This window comes from Sorex fumeus, unplaced genomic scaffold (genome assembly GCF_029834395.1).
Source record: "Sorex fumeus unplaced genomic scaffold, SorFum_2.1 ptg000024l, whole genome shotgun sequence".
NCBI classification, from domain to species: Eukaryota; Metazoa; Chordata; class Mammalia; order Eulipotyphla; family Soricidae; genus Sorex; species Sorex fumeus.
This window is the reverse complement of record NW_026606081.1, coordinates 44,111,245-44,135,867: the sequence shown is the minus strand read 5'-3', so window position 1 is coordinate 44,135,867 and position 24,623 is coordinate 44,111,245.

Below are 24,623 nucleotides of genomic sequence, written 5' to 3'. Positions count from 1 at the left end.
TTGATACAATCAGTGTTAATGAGGATGGTGTGGGTAAAAAAGCCCTAATTCACCCTAATTCACTGTTGGTGGGAATATCCTCTGTAAAAAAAAAAAAAATGTGCACACGGGAGAATGTGTGTTCTCAGGCTCTCAGGGCGGCTCTCTCTCACCGCCCGCATTCGGTGATCTCGAACCACTGTGTATGGACTAAATTGGGACGGCTGTTGGCGATGGGCAGGCGAAGGAAGAACTAGGACCAAGCTGGTTGCTGATTAGTTGCCGTTTATTCTATTTCTCATCTCTCCCATCTCACACACTCTTCCTTCCTAGCCCCTAATTCCTAGATCCCAGATCCCCAGATTCTGACTCTCCCCACATGCCTGTTCGTCTCTCTGAGCCCCCCATTCTAGTCTCACACTGCCCCTCATTCCTGTCTCCTCCTGTCTCTCCCCCTCATCTCTCTGAGCTCCATCTTGCTCCCTACTCTCTCTCCCAACTCCTCTAACTCTTTCGTCTCTCCCCAACTCCTCTCTTCACACTGAGCACTCTGAGCCAAAGCTACACCCAGTCCTGTAGCAAAATCAACATAAGAAAGCTCTTCCTGACTGCCCATCAGGCTCAAGGAAGAAAACACCACCTAGGGGTATTCCTCTTTTCCTTAGCCCAATAACTAACATCTTAGTTAACATCTTAATACTAGTTATTTTTGTATGACACAGTAAGAGATATATTGAGGCTTGTAGGGCAGCTCTCCTATGAACATCTTGCCACGGACTCAGACTACAGTGCTCAGGCCAGATTAATCATTCCTCACCCTAGCAGGGTCCGGATCTAGTTATTACCTTTTGGATCATGACAGAATTTGCTCATGACCATGCTCTTAACTTTTAGTTAAGCATTATCGCACTTTGGCCAGGCCCATCATGATACCAGGGTAACACATAAGCTCACTGCTTGCCCTGGGTCCATCCATTTTCTCGTGGAGACCCTGCTTTTGGGGGTACTAGGAAGTTAGAAGTCGAGAGAACAGATGCTCAGGAGATAAATATCATTGAGAGTCCATTAACTTCCAAGTTACAAAAGCATAGCATTAACTATCTTTCTGTGTCCATACAGAAAGGACAGTGTTCTGAATTAACTATGCAAAGGACTTAAGAAGAAGAGAAAAACAATATTTACAAGTTAACAGAGCACAAAGAAAGAAGTTACAAATAAACACAGAGAAATGGGAGCACTGTGATGGGAGTAACTCAATAAACCTAAGCTCCAGGCAACAAGGAAGAAAGGACAAACCAGTGTTATCCTACAATTCTCCACTTTGGCCACTACGGAAAAGAATATAAGAGAATGGAGAGTACTCAAAAAATAAATAAATAAATAAATAACCAAACAACAACAACAACAACAAAAAATTCCCTAGGAATTTTCATACAACCCAGTAATTCCACTTCTTGACTCCACCCCCAATAACAAAAAAGATCTATTGAAAAAAAAATATATGCACATCTGTTTTCATTACAATGCCAAGTATAAGATCCAGAATATGGCAACAATTCAAAACTCCAATGACAAATGAATGGCTACAAAATGTTGTGGTATATATACACAATGGAATAGTATAAGCACCTATAAGGGAAAAAAAAAAAACAAAATCTTTCAGTTTATTGGAACTTGGATGGGACTTGGCTGGCATCAGTGTTTGGTGAAATAATCAGAGGCAGGATGAAGAATACCAAGTGATCTCAATCCTCTGTTGTTTACAAAGAAACAAAATAAGGGAATAGGCACAATCCAGTAATTCCTAATCCTTGCCCTTGGGAGACAAATTGTGGTCAGAGGGAGATGGTAGAAGGAGAGACAACATGACAAAGTGTGTGGGCTTTGGATGTTTTGCTGCTGGTGCACCAGTGGTGTACAACAAAAACATCAACATTAACATATGTTGACCTATGTTGGGTGGAGCAACAGCACAGCTGTAGGGCATTTGTCTTGCACGCAACCAGCTCGGCCTAACTGGGTTCGACTCCTCCACCCTCTTGGAGAGCTTGGAAAGCTACCAAGAGTATCTCGCCTGTACAGCAAAGCCTGGCAAGCTACCCGTGACATATTCAATATGCCAAACACAATAATAACAAGTCTCACAATGGAGATGTTACTGGGCTCGCTGGAGCAAATTGATGAACAATGGGAAGACAGTGCTACAGTGCTACAGACCTACGTTACTTAAAGTGCAATTTAAAAAATTAAATGGAGGTGAAAAACTATGGCTCTGCATTGTACCGGGAGGTAATATCTAAAGGAGGATTCGTAAGGTAGAATGTATCAACCCATAAGTCATTTCTTGTGTTTACTCCCAGCAACTTCCTGCTAAGTAGCTGCTCAAATATCACTGGTCATTCATTTCTGGAGTCTTTTACTGTTTCTATTATAGTAATTCATCTGCCACATCCCCTTTTCTGTGTTTTCAGTTCATGAAACCAGCGATAGCACAGTGGTAGGGCGTTTGCCTTGCGCACAGCCGGCCTGGCCGAGCCAGGTTCAATTTGTTGGCCCCTCTTGGAGAGCTCGGCAAGCTACCGAGAGTATCTTGCCTGCATGCCCGTGACGTATTCAATATACCAAACACAGTAACAATAAGTCTCACGATGGAGACGTTACTGGGCCCGCTCAAGCAAATCGACGAACAACGGGAGGACCGTGACCATGAAACCAGGATTGTCCACATGTTTTCCAGAACTTGTGTCTTCCACTGGACTTTGTGTATTCCTGAACTGGGAGGCTTTCATCACAGTATTTATCTTATTGTCAGGATATCATTCCTTGCATGGTTACTTTATTATACATTCTCCATTAGACCCATGCATCAGGAAAGCAGGCACCTGTAAGCTTTGCCTTCTCATTAGTTCATAATTGGACATTTACAAAGCATCTAATGCATTACCTGAAATATTTACTGGGGCATGCAAGAATGAGTCAGCTGTTATAAAGCACATGCATCCTGAGATCTGGTCATTGTTCACCTTAATGCAAAGAGTATTTATCAGAGGAGAAAACTAGAAAATGGGGGGGGGGGGGGGGAAGCTCATAAACAGTGTAAAGAAACTGAAGGAAGAGGAGTTGTGAGGATATGAGGAAATGGAATGCATGAACATGATTAAGTACTAGCTGTATGAAATTGTTGAATGCAAAGATTGGCAGGTGACACTGGAGGAAGAGAAAGAGCATCTAAAATACAGGGACCAGGTGGGGAAAAGTATAAAACTAGAGTGAAATGAAAGTAAGATGCAGAAAGTGGCAATGCAGGGGACAGGAATGGATCTGGATTAAACCTTTTAAATTTAATTTTTTTAAATGTTCTCTTTAAGATGCTCCATTTACTCTGTGTGATCAAATATTTTTCTGTACTGGAAAAGCTTCCTTGCAAGTGGTGGCATATATGGAAGTGTCATCTGAAAATGGTAGTCATCCTCTCTTTTATGATTTCAGTCTCCCCCTTTTTTATCTAAGTATTTTATAGCTCATCTACTTAGTATTGTTAATTTAAATCTGTTTTCAGAGAAAGTTCCTTTATTTTGTGGAGGAAAAGCAATTTGTTAATTAAAAGAACTGCCCTTCTCACCCTTTTTCTCATAGGTTTGTTAATGGAATTACAGAGTTTACAATAACCCACCTGATAAAATCATGTTGAGTATAATGACTCTTTTTGAAGGAAGCAGCAATGGTATGCAGATGAAACAGAGAGCTCAGAATGAGAGGGGATGATCTGAGTGGGAGTTTTAAGATATGAACTATTGTCCAGAGGCCAAAAGAAAGTTAGCCTTCACTACAGTGGTAAAAAGCAAGTGAGTTTCCAGTTTACATGTTATTGTCTATTGTGTAGACAGTACAATAGGTAAAGGTAAAGGTAAAGGCCCTCCTGTTGATCGTCGATTTGCTCGAGCGGGCCCAGTAACATCTCCATTGGAGACTTTGTTGTTACTGTGTCTGGCATATCAAATACTCTCGGTAGCTTGCCGGGCTCTCCGAGAGGGGCGGAGGAATCGAACTCGGGTCGGCCATGTTGGCCGCTTGTAAGGCGAACACCCTACCCGCTGTGCTATCGCTCCAGCCCTACAGTACAATATTCTACTTTAAATGGTCAAACTTCTAAAGCATGGAAATCCACTGAGTTCTTTCATTTTAACTGATGCTGGGTACAGTTTGGAGAGCCAAATACACATTTAAATTCTCTTGGAAAATTTTGACAGAGAAATAATTACAATTTTAAACTTGTTTTGTTCCATGCAGGTGAATAACCTATCACATAACAAGAAAGGATGTCATTAGCACATAGAGACTGTAAAGAAGTAGAGAATAATATACAAAGGCAAGAGACAAGTGGCCAGCATGATACCTGTGTGATACAGCTGGTACCTTGCCTGAAGCTGACCAAAGTTTGATCCCTGGCATCCCATAGAGTCCCCCAAGCCCACCAGGAGTGATCCCTAAATGTAGAGCGAGAAGTAAGCATGAGTGCCACCAGGTGTGATCCAAAAATAAAATAAAAATAAGAGGCAAGTAAAACTGTGCTAGGGGTGATATTAGCATCATAAGATTTTTTTTTGCTTCCATCCTTTAACAAAGCATCTAGAACTCAATTTAATCTAGGGCTTCTCAACGTTGGCAATATTTCCCCCATAGAGTCGGGTTCGATTCCTTCGCGATTCCTCCGCCCCTCTCGGAGAGCCTGGCAAGCTATCGAGACTATCTCGCCCACACAGCTAAACCTGACAAGCTACCCATGACGTATTCAATGTGCCAAACACAGTAACAACGAGTCTCACAATGGAGACATTACTGGGCCCGCTCGAGCAAATTGATGAACAATGGGAGGACAGTGGACAGTGGACAGAGGAATTCTGCAATAATCCAGGGGTGCAACTGGAGGGTGCTGAATAAAAAATGAAGGCAAACAAGGAAGGTAATGGAATGATAAAGAAAAAGAACATCATGAAAACCTGCGTGCATATATTTAATCCATTGTGTTGCAGAGCTAAAGACTGATTATTTTCTATATAAGCACACAAAATGCATGGTACAACCAGTGGTCAAATGGGCTGACAGATCTTAACAAGCAAGAACAGTCAGACCAGCCTATTGTCAGGAAGTCCAGCCTGCAGTGGCAGGAATGTGTATACATAATGACTTGTTTACAACACAAAACTATAAAAAGGCGACATGTATAAAATCTAATTTAGATTGTTTCTGAATTTAGAACAAGCACTTAACAAGAATCATGCAAGTGCTAGAAGCATTTAAAATTTTTCATTTGTAGCCCATTCCTTTGATCTTTATGGATTACAGATCATATACAAAGCAAATTGTATTGTTGCTATTTCAATTATTTGGATATATTTTTGTACATAATTTTACATATCTATCTTACATTTCTGTGTCTTTTAGGGCTCAATAAAAATATATATCATAACAAGCTATCAGAAGCTTACAATCATATATTTGTCAGATTATTATTCTATAAATGAAAATGAGGAAAATAATTTAAAACACTATGACTTGTAAATATTTATTTGAATCATAATATTATCTGTATTAATAGCAATTAAGCATGGGCTAATAAGGAATAATAATATAACAAGGGCAAACTAAATTAAAACTATTTTTTATTGCAACTAGATATATTTTGAAATTGTGTCTTGATACACTTACTTATATATCTGGGAACTTAACAACAGACACGTATATCTAAGGGGGAAAGAACAGGACCAGATTTATCAGCTTCATTACCATTATACGTTGCCTTTTTGTCTTTTGCAACCGAATACGAAAACCTGTCTATAGCAAACATTATAACTACATTCTAATACGAAGACTGTTGCAAAAAGCTTGTTCCCACCTAGAGAAATTATGTTTTTATTATATAGTTATATCTCATGCCATTATTATGAGAAACAACATTTTTAAAGACTAGATCATAGTTCAACCTAAGAAACTTTCTTTATTTGGTTTATACCATCATTTACAAACAAAATACTACCAATGAACTATAGTTGTCAAGAAGTTGTATAAGGCCAGAGAGATAGTATAGCAGGTTGGGTGCTTGCCTTGCATGCACCAACCCAGATTCCATCCAAGGCACCCCACACAGTCCTTTGAGGTCTTCCAAGAGTAAGCATAACAGCATATGTCCAAAAAAAAAACCAAACAAAAGCTTTTACCAGTTGAAGCTATGAAACCTTCAAAACTGTGAGAACATTGACCAAACTTCATGCTGATTAGAAAGCGAAGGATTTATCTTATTTCCAATCACTTAATACTTGAGACAGCTGACAGAGTCAAAACTCTTTTCAATAGTATCTGAGCAAAATGACAATGGGTTGTGGATTTCTTACAACATTTTGTTACAGCAATATTTGATTGCTAAATTAGGAAAACCACGTATTATTGGTGAAGAACTAGTTCTATTGGCTATAAAAAGTTAATATACACTCTTCTTTATAAGCCAGCATCTGATATTGCTAGGAAAAAAATAAGCAATAAGATCATGCAATGAATTGATGGCTTAGGGTGAGAGGCATTATGTGAGTATTTAAAAGCATCCTGGTTCTCTATCAAACTTGCGAAGTCATCATTGCCAGGAAATGAAGCCCTAGGAAGTCTTTCTTTTAAAATATATGTGATTCATAAATTTAAAAACAATCCAAGAATGATTATTTTCTAGAAATTTGTGAATAGGTACTAAAGAAGAGTCAGTATTTCATGCACTGTAAAAACAAATGTTATTGGTGGTATTAGAGCAATGAAAAAGTGCTACATCTTTTCTTAGATACCAAAAGCAGCTCAATGTATTCACAGTGTGCTGTGAATTTAGTTGCCAAAAGTATGAACAAATACCTAGCACACTGGCCATTACATGATGTCAGTAAAGCAATCAATGAAATAGCAACAGTTCATTGACTGACAGATTGCTCGGACAACTTTATACTGAAAAGGATAAAGAATCCAATTGCTTGCTGCTACTTCATAAAGAAGTTTGTTGGCTCTCAAAAGGTACCTATCTGGATAGCTTTATAAATTCTACTCAGCACTTGAGTTCCTAGCAAGCAAAGACAATGCTTTACCAGCCAATTCTGATTCCAAAAAACTCAGAGTTTATTAACAGACATCACTGGTACATTGAATAAAATAAATGTAATGCTCTAGAGTGATGGGCAGAATTTGACCAAAATAAGGATTTCTATCTTCATGTTTGTGGCAAAACTTGTTCTGTGAAGATGAAATATGGGACATAGGATGGGTAATTCAGTCAGCTTGCAAATGTACCGACAAAACACTTAAAATAACATGATAAAATAACGCTTACCTATAACCAACACCAGGAGGCACTCTATTTAGACTTCAGCTAATGCTTCTAAGATATTCTTAAAATGAACATACATACGGAGCTTGAGACCCCTTTTCAAGAACAAACACAGACAAATATCAAAATTAAAAAAGAAGGACTAATACATGTGATCGCAAATTAGGAGCTACAATTTACATTCAAATATGATTGCCAATAGGTCTGGCTGAAGGAACTTAAACTTTATCCTGGAATATGAGCTAAAAGAGCAAAGTTCTAAATTGTATTTCTTTTTATCATGTTTAGTGGAACATGTGTGCAGTACAGTCACAAATCACAACTAAAAAATAAATGGAGGGGCCAGAGTAATAGTACAGTGGGTAGAGCATTTGTCTTGCTTGCAGTTGACCCGGGTTCAATCCCCAGCATCCCTCGGTCCCCCAAGCATGGCCAGATGTGACTCCTGAGTGCAGAGCCAGGAATAACAATTGAATGCCACTGGTGTGATACCCCCCCAAAAAAAAGAAACAGGTATGGAAAAAAATAAACTAAGTGCAAATAGCTAATTGTAGTAATAAGAAAACTGCAGACACAAATGGAGCTCAACAGTAGGAAATTGATAGCAGTGCACAGAATCATCCATCACATAGGGATTATTTTTCAATGTTATTTATAATTTTTACTTTAACATTATCCTGTTTTCTTAATTTTCTGTATGTAATGAGAATGTTACTATGGTTGATTTCAATACGTTTTATAATTTCAAGCTTCACAGTATAGCATCATATTTACATCTTTCTTCACTAGGCTGCAAGACGTGAGTGAAAATATAGATATATTATGGAAATTTATCACGGCATCTTTCTGTTTGTTCACTTAAAGTAGATTTTCAGAAGAACACTTTTCTAAAAGGGGGATATTTTACTTTTCTAGAAAGGGGATATAACATCAAATGAGTGTGGGAAGCTCAACTTAATATTAACAAACCAATAATATATATTTAACAAGATGTATAAAACAAAGACACATAAAATAAGGTTACAGGTTAATTGGGTAACAAAACAAATGTGTCTTACTGAATTGTAGGAATCTAATCCTATGTGTCCCTTTGGGTCAAAATGTTTAGTATTTGCCAAGTGTTCACAGTAATTTTATAGAATATCACAATAATGGAAATAGACTACTAAATATGGAAGGATATGTCTGAAAATGATTAAATTCTTTAGTTTTTTTGAAGCTAAAAAGTTGGGAAAGTTGATTGGGTCTATGATTCAAATTAGAAAAATTCTGCAAGTCATCCATTATGCTAATCATTTTTTTCCTTCTTCAACATGAAAAACAATTAAATGGCTTATTTTATTTCTGGTGTTTGGGGCATTGTTTTGATTTGAAGACTCGTTATTCAGGAACTATGGAGACAGTTCAGTGGGCTGAGCACATGCTTTGCCTACAGAAAGCCCAGGTTTGATCCACACACCACACAGTCCTTGGAGCACTGTTGAAAGTTACTGCTGAGCACAGTGCTAAAAGTAGCCCCTGATTACTGCTGTTTATAGCCTTATTTCTAAAAGCAAACAAAAAACCAAGAATCACTGTGCAGTAACTACTCTCCCTGCCCCCACTCCCTACCCTCTCATCTCCCCAACCCCAACAAAAACCAGAACAAAAAGAATGTTGCATGGCCTTAATACAAGGGGAACCTCCTAGGGATAGGAGAATTAAAATAGAGAAGTTAAATAAATTAAAATTGAAGAGAAACATATCATAGGCCAAGACATGCTGGAAGGACATTGAGCTAATAGTTGAAATAAAACCCCTATCAGTTGTGGAGTCACAGGAAATACAATGAAGACAAGCGTGTCCAGGCCAATGTTCAGATGTATGTTTGCAAAAATGAGGACTCATCATTAAAAAAAATCAAAGATCATTAAAAAATCACAGATATCTCCTAAGATGGTGGAACTTTATTTTTTTAAATTTTTATTAGTGAGACATCATGAGGTACAGTTGCAGACTTACAAATTTTTGTGCTTGGGTTTCAATTATACAATGACCAAATCCCCATCCTGATGGTGGAACTCGTTAAAGCAAGAAAACTGATGAGCTGGAAAGAGTATGGCAGGAGTACACTTACCTGCAACAATCCAAGTTGGATTCCCACATGATCCCCTGAGTACTGCCAGGAGTGATCCCCAAGCACAACCAGAAGTGATCCCTGAGCACAGGACGAAAGGGAGCCACTGAGCACTGCCAGGTGGGCCTCCCCATGCTAACCCCTGCAATAAAAGAAAAAAGAAAACTGAATTGCATGATTTAAATATTACCATAGTTAATATAGCTTAAATATCAAAATAGTTCATCTATCTCTATATGAAATTTTCCTAATGATTTTCAAACAATTGGAAAGATTTTTGAGAACCAAAATCACAAGTCCACCAGCACTATACCTCTCAAAACCAAGGAACCCAGAATTCAGTACTTGAGCTAAATAGATGTTGAAAACAATCAATACAGTTTTTAAGTAACAGCATCTTTGGAGTAAAGCCCCACTGTCTCTCACTTTCCCTTCTGTTCCCACCTCAGTTTCCGCTACTAACACAAACACACAATTTTTAACCTGTATGAGGATTTGTCATTATCAAACACAGTTTCTCTGTGTCCAGAAGCTTTGAGGAAACAATGAAATCTATTATTGGTACGTGGAGTCACTACACTGGCACCACAAAGAGGAAAACAAAGCTGTTATGCCTGTATTCAAACCAGGTTTTACATATAATGAAATATTAAAAAGAGAAGTACTATCTGGACAACATTAGTCACATGACAGTACAAAATAGGAGCCTACAGGTCATGTAAATAAACTGCTTATTTTAGGTACATAATGCAGGATTTCTGATAGATCTTAAACATGTTGAAATAAAATAATAAGCCTGTATCTTTTTCCTACAGATTTAAAATAGCCTGTAACCCCAAAAGATTGTTACACAATAAAAATCAATAGTGATAATATTGCTTCTTTAGAAGGCAGTGAATTGATTATTAATGACTCTGCACACACACACTCAAAATTGTAAATTTTGAGAAAGTTCTTTAAACCTAAATAAATCTCTTTTATATCTTTGTCTCCAAATTTTAATATATATAATCATTGATACAATTCAATGTGGCTTTATTTAAAAGTCATAATGGGAAATTATGAGCTAAGGTAAAGAACACTGAGAATCAAAACTGAAAATATTCACTACTCTAAATGTGAGCTTTGTCAAAAGTCCAGAAAAAAAATTCTCATAACGTTATCTAATCATTTAGACTTTCAAGGTATCATTCTGTTCCACTCATTGATCAGGGATTAATTTTAAACAATGTATCCATGAATATCTATAATCCAAATTCACTAAAGGAAAAGGATGCAGAAGAACTAGCAATTCCATGAAATCTGGTATACTTATGACAAAGAAAAGTGATGTCCTTAAAAAGCATAACAAGCTTAATTCCCTGTGTTAATGAGCTTATTTCATTCTTGAGTTTATTCTACAATTGTCATAGGCTATAAGAGAGAGTCAGTTTTTGTCAAGGATCTGTAAATCTAATTGCTTCTAGAAACCACTAAAGACAACATTTGAGCATGCTGCAATGTGTTCTACATGATCAAAGAAGCTTGAACAAAGCAACTGCCATGTGTAAGCAGGTGTTTACATGTAAAGAGGGTAAGATAAGAGCATGTATAGAAGAGTATATAAGGATTAAAAGTATACATCTACTAGAAATGCGAAAAGTTCCAAGTGGCTGAACGTTAGATGCAAAGCAGATTTTGGAAGAAGTGGATAAATCTAAAAGCAACAACAACAAAAATATAGGGTCACTTTGGAATTTTTTTTACTGTCAACAAGAAGTCATCAGAAAAATATCTGATGGTAGACAACTGTCTTAGTTCATAAAACTGTGACCACATTTCATAAACTAGGTGAATTACCAACAAATTTCTTGGTTCTAGACTGAGAAGTCAAAGACAGAGATTCTGTACAGTCCCCTGTGTGATGAGAGCATGTTTTATAGTACAGTGACTCACTATGCTGCCTTCATGGAGTGAAACCAACAAGAGAGCTTCCTCCAGCTGCTTTGGGAAGGATACCAATCCCACCTAATTACTGAACCCTCGTGGTCCAATCACCCACCAACGGTTACACACCATTCACTAGACTGTCACTTCCAGTGATCAGGTTTTGCATAGGAAAGTTGCAGGGAAACACACATTCAGATGATAGTTGCAGCTCATTGCCAGGCTTCCTTTCCCAGAGGCTGCTAGAATGTGACCTCATGAACACTGAAACCTTTGGATCAGAGGGAACTGGAGTCTAAGTTGTTGGGAATACTATTTCCTGCTACCAAGGTGTGGACCTGGTATGAAGAGCATTTGCTAACAGAGATGGCCTGTGGGCTTAATAGCGATATTCTTCTTCTCTGGTTTTGTTTTTCCTCTGCTAAGGCTTTGTCACAGTTCCTTTCTTCTTACAACAGGTCATTGGAGGCCAGAGTGGATAGGACTGTTGCCTTGAACATGGTTGACCTGGGTTACATCCACAGCACAGCATATGGGTACTGTCTGCTGAGTACTGCCAGGTACTCAACTTCCTGAGTACAGAGCCAGGAGTAAGTAACCCCTGAGCATTGTAGAGTGCGGCCCCAAAAATAAAATAATATATATATACGTAAGGTAAAAGGTAAAGGCCCTCCCGTTGATCATCGATTTGCTCGAGCGGGCCCAGTAACGTCTCCATTGGAGACTTTGTTGTTACTGTGTCTGGCATATCGAATACTCTCGGTAGCTTGCCGGGCTCTCCGAGAGGGGCGGAGGAATCGAACTCGGCTCTCCGAGAGGGGCGGAGGAATTGAACTCGGGTTGGCCATGTTGGCTGCGTGCAAGGCAAATGCCCTACCTGCTGTGCGATGGCCAAGTGGTCTAAGGCACTGTGTTCAGGTTGCAGTCTCCCCTGGAGGCGTGGGTTCGAATCCCACTTCTGACAGCATATATATATATATATATATATATATATATATATATATATTTAAATAACAGGTCATCAGTTGCCAGCTGACATTTCAGTGATTTTAAAAAAAATTCAACTTCATAGGGTAGAGTGATAGTACAGCAGATTTACTTTTGCATAGCTGACACGGGTTCAATCCCTGACACTCCATATGATATCCCAAGCCTGCCAGCAACGATTCCTGAGCTAGAGCCAGGAATAGGAATAAGCTCTGAAGACCACAGGGTATGGCCCCAAAACAAAGAAAATTTCAATTTTAATTCCAGGGCTAGTAGTGTGACTGTAGTGGGAAAAAATATATATGCATATTTAGTATAAAATATAAATTATATATGTAAAATGAGATAAAATTAGCATATTCCAAGGTCAGAAAATTTTGAATTTATAATTATTTATACCAGTTTTGGGTCAGATGACAATTAAGTTGGAAAAAAAGTGTTTGTGGCAAAAAAAAAAAAACTGTATTTATTGCTCAAATTGCAACATTAAGTTGAATCCCCAGTATTTACATTAACATGTTTGTTGAATGGGTAATTTTTTATTACCTGAACTTCACAGTAAACCTGTTAATTTCTAAGCATTTTCAACAATTGTATCCTGTGATATTTTCCTTATGTGTGTATTTATGCGTAGTGCTGTGTGAACTGTTACGCTTTGAGCATTTTTAAGGACTCTAACCTGTGACATTTTACTAATGTGTGTATTTATGCAACTCTGAGAACTGTTAATGTTATAAGCATTTTTAAGGACCTTATCCAAGTATATTTTTAACAAACATTTATAATTATTCAGAAAACCAAATGTTGTCCTGTTAGAAAATATGGCTCAAAATCACTTTCAAGGCACTTGGTAGTACTTGGTCCCTTGCTCAGTCATATTTTTGGTAGATGCAGGAGTGTATACCTGAATCAGACTGTTTTAACTAAAGCAATTTAAACATTTAGGAAAAATAAGATTTAGAAGTTCTTTAATTTTAAACTATGATTCATTACTATTTATTGGACTATTATTTTACACAATAATACAGGAGCCAAGAAACAAATGTTCTTACTAACAAAGTGTTCATTAGAAAGTTAATGAACGTCTATAAAATTGAAATAAAGGTAACTCTGAAAAAAAATGCCCTGGTAGTGAGTGTCAAAGAAAAGAAAAACAGAGAATAATATTGACAAAATTGTTAGCCTCGAACAATGTTTCACTCTTATTTCCTGTCATTGCTTTAGTGTTTGTTATTCTTTCTGCCTGGAAAACACTCTCATCTCTTAGTTTAAATTTCAAGCTACTAACATTCATCAGTGTTTTCCTTCAAAACTCTACCATTTACAGAAACAGTGAAAATGTCTACTATTTTTTTAGACCACTTTAATGAGCCATAGTTGCTCTATGAAAAGTTGTATATGGGGAGGAGTTGGGGGATGTACTTATGAAACCATCATTGCCTCTTGTCAACACCACAACCATTGTCAGCTCCTTTGAAAATATGGTTTGGAGTCCAGAGCATGAATCTAGTGGGTAGTGGACTTGCCTTGCATGTAACCGGACCACTCAATCTCAAGCATCTCTTATGGTCCACCAAGTGCCACCAAAAGTAGCTCCTGAGGGGCTGGTATGATAGTACAGCCCGTAGGGCATTTGCCTTGCACATGGTTAACCATCTCCTGCATCCCATATGATCAACTGAGCACCACCAGAAGTTATTCCAGAGTGCAGAGCCAGAAGCAAGCCCTGAGCACTAATAGGTGAAGCACCCTTTCCTCCCCCCACACCCCGCAACACACACTCCAAAACATATATATAGTTTTGTGCATGTGGCAGGGCAGAAATTGTTTCCTTTGATCATTTTGAAAACTATTTTCCAGCAAGGACAAACATCAGAACCTTGATACCTACATCCTAAAAATCAGACAAACCTGTGAATACATTCCCAAGTGGATTTTGTCCTCCTGGTATTATAAATACCAGGCAAGACAATATAAACTAGAAGCATGGGCTGCTTTCTAACTGATTATATTCTGGGAAACATTCTTTACTTTCATAGCAGACAAAAGAATTTAATAGCTAGAAGCAGGAAATGAGAATGCTAATAATTTGGAAACACTGGGATTTTCTAACCTTCAAGATAATATGCAGAGAGTAGGAAGTATTTTTATTGTTTGGGGGACACATCCAGTGGTGCTGGGGGGACCCTATGGGATGCCAGAGATCAAACCCAAATTGGCTGCATGCAAAGGAAGCACCCTCTCTGCTGTACTATATCTCTGGCCCCATAGAGCTGGAAGCAGTTTGACTACTTAGCTGTGCGATTCAACATACCAACAGCTTGAAGGTTAGACAAAGCCAATTGAAACTGATACTGATATTAAAGATAATGCGCTAGAATAGATGATATGCCCAGTGCCAAGAACTAGACTCTAACAAATGTTGAAATATGGAAATGTTTGAACCAAGACAGTCAGGAGCCTTAAAATACAGTCTCGAGTAAAGGTGAGAAAAAAAATAAGAACATCTAGAGTGCTAGTGTGGAATCTCCAGGCAACTTGGGAGACCCCCTCTACACTCTCTCTTGCCACCCACATTCGGTGGACTTGGGCCGCTTGCCCACCCAGGTCAGCCAAGCCATGGACAGATAAAGGAGGGGACGAGGGCCAGGATGGTTGATTTATTACCGGTTGCTGTTTATTCCATTCTCCCCACACACCTGTTCCAGTCTCACTGAGCCCCTCATTCTAGTCTCACACTGCCCCTTATTCCCTTCCCCTCCTGTCTCTCCTACTGATTTTTCCACCTCCATTTCAGTGTCTCTTAATGCCTGTTCCTGTATTTTTCCCTAACATTCTTCTCCCTTTGTCCCCCCAGGCTAGTCTCTTGTTGCCCTGGTATCTCATCTCTCTCCAGTTCCCCAACATTGGGGTAGAAGAATCAACAACTGAAAGTCCTTCCTGATTGCCTATCAGGCTCAAGGGTGGGGAAATACACCTAGGAGTGTCTCTCCTCTCCTTAGTTCAATAACTTAAAGAGCATCTTAATTAACATCTCAATTCTAACTCCTTAATATTAGTTATTTTGTATGGACACAGTAAAAGATACTTTAAGCTTGTAGGGTGGCTCTCCTGGGGACATCTCGCCACAGAATCAGACCACAGTACCCAGGCCAGATTAATCTTTCCTAACCCTAGCAGGGTCCAAATCTAGTTATTACTTTTTGGATCATGACAATATTTGTCCATGACCATGCTCTTAACTTATAGTTAAGTATTATGGTGCTTTGGCCAGGCCCATTTCAATGCCAGGCTAGCTCACTGCTTGCCCTGGGTCCATCCAGTCCCTCATCGGGACCCTGCTTTTGGGGTGCTAGAAAGTAAGGGCAACTGAGGCTTAGGTCGAGAGAACAGATGCCCAGGAGTGAATATCAATCAATTAACTCCCAAGTTACAAAAGCATAGCATTAACTGTCTTCCTGTGTCTATACAAAAAGGACCTTGCTCTGAATTAACTATGCAAAGGACTTAAGGAGAAGAGAAAAACAATATTTAAAAGACAACAGAGCACAAAGAAAGATGTTACAAATAAACAGAGGAATGGGAGCACTGTGATGGAAATAACCCAATAAACCTAAGCTCCCTGTAGCAAGGCAGAAAGGACAAACCAATGTTATCCTACATGATAGCAAGTCATTGGGCCTCACTCCAATTTGTTCCCAGGAAGACATAGTAAAGGCATATAAATTTTAAAGTGATCAGCAGACATGCTAAGAGGCCATGAAAATGAACAAAACCAAGTTGAAGTTGCACTTTTCTTTAAAGAATGATCCACAAATTCATGGATAAACACAATTTGGAAACACAGCTGAAAAATGATTTATATAATCACATTTTACTCCAACTAGTTCTACCAGTGTTTCAAAATGGCCTTAGAAGTGGGGAAGCATTAAATGGCATCTGGTTGCCAAGGACTTTCTAGATGGAAAAAATCAACAGGATTTCCATACAGGGTCATGGGGCATTCTGCGGTGGTTTGATAAATCTTCATGCTAGATACAGGGATAATTTTAATTCTAATAATCAGTTATGACGAAATTGTATATTCATCTATTTTTCTGCTGTCCAGACAGAAAATGGACATTAACTGTAATTCTGTCATTTTTATTCGATTTCATATTATACCCCAATTACAGATGAACAATTCAGACTGGCCTCTACTGCTTATGATATATTTCTGAAGCCACAGAGAGTACATTTAACCTACATTCATACAGTTTTGAATGAATATTTCCAACTTTCTAACTTATTTCCTCTTCTTTACCTTGATCTACTAGAGATGTAGCAGCTTTTTGGCAATGTTTAACTTAAATGTATTATTTTAGCTCAAATTACCCTCAGCTCCCAAGATAATTATGCCAAGATAATTACTGAAAATATACAAAATGATCTCAGTATATTCTCTACTCTGCAACTGTGCTGTATTTCAGGTTCTCTTCATTCATTTGGCACTGGGGACAATCATGTACACAATTCTTCCAACTATAAATTCAGGACATGCCCATTAAGATATTAACACTAAAGTTCTCAATGAAGAGTTCCATGCCACTAAATGACAACAAGATGCTTCAGAATACTCCCAAGAACTGCTTGAGCCATTTCTATTAGTGAGATGACCAACACCTTACTACCATTTCAACAAACACCCAAGACAATCGGTAATAAAATCAATCAATCTGTTCTCTACAAACTCACCTGTCTATCTTCTCTCTTACCTATGAACTTAACAGAGTATCTGAAGATTCAAAACTTTAAAAAACACCCTTTGTTAGAGGTATCTCTTTCCTACATTGATATAATCACTGCAAAAATAAATGTTTTATTATTTTAAATGGTGTTTTAGAGAGGGATGGAGCTCAGAGGCAGGATGCTTGCTTTGCATGTATTTTGAGTTCAACCTTTGCCATCACCAAACAGAGTGTTTGATATGTATGTCTCCAGTTCAAGTATTTTATGAGTGCTTGAAATTACTTGTTAACTATATTTAGATATGTACCATACCATAGCATATATACATGCTATTTTATCAACTAATACGAGTTCCTTTATAAAAAGACTCTTTTACACTTACCGGTAGTAGCTTCATAACTAATTTCCAGTCTTGAGCTAAAGCTCACAGTTCTCCACTCCAATTTCCTAACAAGTTTTCTTTCTTTCTTTATCTTTATTGAGTCACCATGAGATTCACAGTTACAAAGTGCTCATGATTGTGTTTCAGTCATCCAAATTTCTAACACCGATCCCTTCACCAGTGTACATTTCCCACTACCAATGATCCCAGTTTCTCTTCCACCTACCTCTGTGGCAGATACTTCTCCTTTCTCTGTCTCTGTCTCTCTTTGCCCCCTCCCCTCAGGTCCTTCCCCCACTCTCTCTCCCTCTCCTCTCCTCTCCTTTTCTTTTCTGCATTATGGTTTGCAATACAGATACTGAAAGGGTATCATGTATATCACTTTACCTACTTTCAACCCTCAGTTCTTGTCCAGGGTGATCATTTCCAACTGTTACTATCATACCGGTCCCTGCTTTATCCTAACTGCCCTCTGTCCCCTACATACTTGTGACAAGCTTCAACCATTTACCAGTCCTCCTGGCCCCTGTTTCCTCTGTCCCTGGATATTAGTCTCATACTATTTTTGTATTTTATATGCCACAAATCAATGCAGTCATTCTATATCTGTCCCTCTCCTTCTGACTCATTTCACTCAGCATGATACAAGTTGCTTTTAAAGGGACAGATTTAACAATAGCAATTTCTGCTTAAACTGCCTGGTGACTTCACGATCCTTTGGATAACTCGGAACTGTTCTGTTCTTTAGCCTTTCTCTACCAGAGGCTTCTCTCTTCTATACTTTCCCTCCTGATTGACTATACTAACTGCCCACATCCCTGGTCTTTCTTGGGTACAAACTGTATGCTGTTTCTGATTGATGTGCTAATTCGTTCCCTTCTCAAACTCTGTCCAGCAAATTCCCTCTCTTTTATCTTCTTAAAATAAACATTTTACTGAAATTATAGACTCAGGTAGAGCCATCAATTAGAACACCTTGTATTTCTCTAACAAAATCTTCATCTCAGGGCTGAAGCTGTTGTACCATAGGTAAGTCTCTTAACTTGCATGAAGCCAACCCAGGTTGGATTCCCGACATCCCATGTAGTCCCTCAAGCAAAGCCAGGAGTTATCTCTGAGTGCAGAGCCAGGAATAAACCCTGGGTACCGCCCAAAATATCATCACCCCCTAGTTTCCATGAGAGCAAGAATTAAGTACAAGTTTTCTTCCCATCAATTATCATCAGTGTCTCTTTACTCAGGAGGGGTCTCACCAGAACTTATATTTTCAGAAACAATAAAGAGAATTATGGAGACATATTTGGGAAACTTACAAAGGTGGTCATTGAACAATTGTCTATACAAGGAAATAGGTTTACTTTAATAGAATCACATGAGGGAAAGAGATTATAAATTTTTATTAATTTAACACTTACTGGGGAATTTATAATACTTGTATGCATATAAAACTAAAATGCTTTTGAAATATTAATACATTCTATTCTATTATTTTAGTTTTCATAATATATTTTCACGGAGGAATTTTATGTCAAATTTTTCATGAGTAATTTCTGCTGTCCACATATCATTTAAAGATTTCAATATAGAAAAAACATTAGAGAATGATCAGAAATTTGATCAGAATTATGTGCTCTTCAAAACTCTCTGCCTGGAATTTGTGAATTATGCATGTTAGCTGTGATTTACACTTCTAAAGTTACTGAGTCAACTGAATAAAATACTAGTATCTTATTTTTGCTTGGACTAAGATAATCTCTAGGGACTGAATGATTGAGAATGCCATGATTTGATACTACAGTGCCTGATCTTTGTCCTCAGTGAGTTAGAACATGGTAGTATGTTTTAAGAATAAAAATGATCTTTTATAAACTTCAGATCCAACTGTAAGAATATAAAGGAATTGCCTTCTACTTCCAGCTTTATAACTTTTGGACTTGTGGATGCCTCAGGTACCAATGGACTTCTCCTGGATAAAGACAATTTCTTTGCCCTTCCACTTGCTATGAAAAGAAACAACAAGTATGTGTTTAGAAGCCTCCTACCTCACTGCATGCAGTCCTCCAGGACTGAATTTCTTTGCCTTTTCAGAGTGGGATCTTACCATCTGCCAGGACTACTCCAAAATTGGGTAGCACGTCCTTCCTCCACTCTTAAATTCCCCACTAGCTTATTCCATGCCCCCCTCATGTCTCACAAGTGGTACTCATTAAACAACCCCATTTTTGAAAAACAATTATTGTCCCCATGCCCATCATCACTCACTCAACAACTTTTTATTTATTTATTCATTTATTTACTTTTTTGCTTTTTGGGTCATACTCAGAGATTCACAGGGATTACTCCTGGTCGTGCTCATAGGACCATATGGGATGCCAGGGATCGAACCCGGGTCGACGGCGTGCAAGGCACATGCCCACTATCCTATCCCTCTGGCCCTCAACATTTTTTCATTGTTGTTCTTGTTAGTACTGAGAAACAGCTGGTTGCGTCTTTCTCAAAATCCTTTCTTTTCCCTCATTTACAAATTGTAAACTTAGAAATTCAAAATAAATTTGATCCTATTAGTTTAGATTCTGTCACAGCAAAGTTCCCATATGATAATGCATAGATGCCAAGAAAGGTACTAAGATAACATACAGTACTGGAGAAGAAAACTTATTAGTCAATAAATCCTGGTAATACCTCAGTTCATGTTCATGTGTAAACCCCATGATCATCTTTCCATAACTACGTCATTTTCCATTAGGACAACATAGCGATAGCACAGCGGTAGGGCGTTTGCCTTACAAACGGCCAACACGGCCAACCCGAGTTCGATTCCTCCGCCCCTTTCGGAGAGCCCGGCAAGCTACCGAGAGTATCTCGCCTGCACGGCAGAGCCTGGCAAACTACCCGTGATGTATTCAATATGCCAAACACAGTAACAACAAAGTCTCCAATGGAGACGTTACTGGGCCCGCTTGAGCAAATTGATGAACAACGGGAGGACAGTGACAGTGATTCTAAGTCAAGCAAATTTGGAGATACAACCAAAAGTTCCAATTTAATTTATAGGAATCCTTGAACAGCATAATAGCTTATCTTTTGGTAAGTAGAACATTAAACAAATTCCAACTATCAGGCATTTGCTGTGTTTTCAGTAACAAAACAAAACAAAAACATTCATTTCTATTTCTTTTGAGGGATTTGTCATAGTTGAGAAATTTCAAATAAAAAATTTTATAGGACACCCTTGATACTGAATATGACATTTTTATTCAAACCATGGTCTTCTTAGACTGAGCTGGGTTTTTATTGTAGAATACTCTTCAAGAGAAAATTCCATTTGCCTTTCAACTTGGGTTAATATTTACTGAGTCTGCTCTCTTTTCACCTATAATAAAATACTGACAAATTTCTCTTTTGTACAAAAGTACAAAATGTTTCTTTGTATGAGGGTGAACTTTTAAATCTCATAAGGAAAACTTTCTTGCTCAAGAACAAATACAAATAAAATCATGTTCTGACAGAACACAGTGAAAACATAGCAATGCAACTCCATACTAATTTTGAGAGTATATGATTAATAGTTTATATAGTTAAGTGAATTATATCAAATAACCAACTTCACTATTTACATAATTTTACACTGTACCAAATATGCTCATGTATTTTTATTCTATATAGAGTTCTAGTTATATATTACTCTCTATTAAACTGAAGCAATCTGTCCTCAAGTGTTTTATATATGTCTTTTCATTGTTAGATATATTTGACATACATATATTTAATAATTGTTTTCAGTAAAAAATTGTTATTATTAGATAAGAAACTAATTTAATTCCCCTCCTGCTAAACATTTTAGTTATTTTCTATCTTAACAAATTTTAGACATATAGGTAAATTTTGTAGTATATTTATAATACTAGATGATATAGTATTATACTAGTACATATGTCTTAATTCAAGTTTACATGTTCTATTATCCTACATCATTTCAATGTTATACAGTAGAATTATATAGCAGAACTGTTCTATAAGTCATCCCTGAGAATGTGACCCAAATGCATATAAATTAAAGATGTTCCTGAATCATTTTCAGAGGAATTATGAGTATTTAAAATCTTGAAACCTTGAACGTGTAAGGAAGAGACAGATAAAGGCTCAAGTTTTGAAACTTATGGTTCTTAAATACATATACAACTCCCTCATCCATACCTAATGATTATGTAATATTGTGCTTTTTAAAATATGCAATTTCTTTGACGAAATAGCTGCAATTGTGGATTCTTTACTTAATAATGTATTATTAATTTTGACTTGTTACTCAGAGGTGCACTATGCTCAATTTTTTGCTCTCTGAAAGTTTCTTATTAAGTCAAATATTCTTCCAGTGACATATCACTGTCACTGTCCTCTTGTTCATTGATTTGCTCAAGCGGGCCCAGTAATGTCTCCATTTTGAGAATTCTTGTAACTGTGTTTGGCATATTGAATACATCACGGGTAGCTTTCCAGGCTTTGCTGTGCAGGCAAGATACTCTTGGTAGCTTGCCGGGCTCTCTGAGAGGAATCGGAGGAATCGAACCCGGCTCAGTCAGACTGGCTGCACGCAAGACAAATGCCCGACCACTGTGTTATCACTCCAGCCCTCCGGTGATATAGATGAATATATATTAATTTACAACAACAATTTAAAATTATCAACAAAAGTGTGTGCAGAGAGAGTGTATTTTTACATATTGGAAGCAACTGTCTGATAAGTATAGAACAAGTCCATCACATTACATAGCCATCAAAACCTATAGGGAAGATCTTAAAGCTTTTCCCTAAGACAGTTAATATGACCGCTTCACAAAAGTTTTAGTTAGAGCAATTATGCAAGAAATAAGGGAGCCCAAATAGGAAAAGAAAAGGTGAAACTTTTGCTTTTCACAAATAACATCATATATATATGTATATATATAAATATACATATAGCCCTAAAGATTGCACATACTCAAAAAAAAAACTAAAAGTAAGTCAATTCCATGGTTGACAGGTACCAAAAAGAATCAATGCAAAAAATATGCTGCATTTCTAGATAGAAATAATGGACTCTCAGAGAAGTTTAGAAAAACAATTTGGAATTACACCAAAAATAAACTTTATCTGTTTTTTTCATTATTTTTATTAAATAATATTAGTAGCAAAAACCAGTGCATTGACTGAAATTAATGCACTAGTGAAAGAAATTGAAGACATAAATGGGCCCTCCCGTTGATCGTCGATTTGCTCGAGCGGGCCCAGTAACGTCTCCATTGGAGACTTTGTTGTTACTGTGTCTGGCATATCGAATACTCTCGGTAGCTTGCCGGGCCTCTCTGAGAGGGGCGGAGGAATCGAACTCGGGTCGGCCATGTTGGCCGCATGTAAGGCGAACACCCTACCCGCTGTGCTATCGCTCCAGAAGACATAAATGAATGAAAATATATATTCCATACTCATGGATTTGTAGAAAGTAGTCTTAGAAGGTGTTCCTAATATTCTAACAATTCTACAAAGTCATAAGTTTTTAATGAAAAATATACTACTTTTCACAGAAAAATAATGACCTTAAACTTTTAATAAAGTATCACAGGAGTCTGAGTAACCAAAGCAATCTTAGGAAGAGCAAAGCTTGTGGCATACCCTACCTAGTTTCAAACTATACTAAGTGTGTTGTTTAAAAAAATATCAGGGTGTTGGCATCTAAAGATGCACATAATTTAATATAGAGAATATATAGTCCATATATAACCACATGCACATATGGTCAATTTACAACCAGGAATCAAGAAATAACAATGAGAAAAGGAAAGCCTCTTCTACAAATGGTGCTGGGAAATGTGGGCAGCAAAACCCAAAGAAGAGTATACCATGCACAAAACTTAATCCAAAATAGATTAAAGACATGTAAAAAAAATGAAACCATGTCATCCCTAGACAATAAAATAGGAAGAAAGCTTCTTGACATCTCAGTTGATCATTTTATTCCTAAAGCAGAAGAAAAATAAACAAGTGGGACTATATCCATCTAAAAAGTTTCTGCAGTCAAAAAATCTATGTTAGTTTCTTTTCATTTCATCCTATGAAATCAGAGAAAGTATTCGCAAATAATGTATCTGGATAAGGAGTTAATGCCCACAGTACATACTGAACTCTAACACAGGTTGCGTTGCCAGAGAGGTAGTATAGCAGGGTAGGGCAATTGCCTTGCATGTGGCCAATGCAGATTCGATCCCTGGCACCTCATATGGTCCCGTGAGCCCAACTAGGAAAGAAACCCTGAGTGCATAGCCAAGAGTAAGCCTTGAGCACTGCTGGATGTGACCCAAAAATTAAGAGAGAGAGAGAGAGAGAAAGTGAGACACACACACAGAGAGAGAGAGAGAGAGAGAGAGAGAGAGAGAGAGAGAGAGAGAGAGAACAGATCTGAAGGGACTTTTTTTCAAAAATTGCATGCAAGTAGCTCAAAGTTATAACAAAAGTTGGTCAGCATCAGGCAGAGACATGCAAATCAAACCATAATCAGATAATCAGGCAATCATCTTAATGAGCCATCAATCTGGTACCCACTGGAATAACTATAGCAAGAAATAAGCATTGTCAAGCATGTCAGGGAAAAAAAGACATTTTTTGGTACTGCTATAGTTGTTGGTATGAATGTAAACGGTGTTATTTGGTGATTTATACTCTGTGACATCTATTTATGGAGGTGCCTCAAAAAATGTTTAGAAGTGTCAATCAGGTGCCAGCAAGAGAACACATGAGTTAAGGAGCATGCCCTGCATGTGGCCAAACCAAGTTCAGTCCTCAGCAACCCAGCTCTGGCCCGGGAGTCTCCCCAGACACATCAAGGTGGAGTGAGTAGTCCCGGAACCCAATAAAGCCAAGCAACTCCTCATTCCCAGCCTTTCCTACTGAACCAAGGACCTCAGGAACCAACTATCAACAAAAGGGACTTTCCAGGGTCTCCTAAGCATTGTCTGGAGACACACTTTCTCACCTCACCTCACAATCATGATCATTCTGTTGTTTGTCGATTGCCTCGAGCAGGCACCATTAAGTTCTCCTTCGCCCTAGCCCTGGGATTATAAAAAGTGCCATATTCAAGGCTCTTTCAGGGTTAGGAGAATGAGACCCAT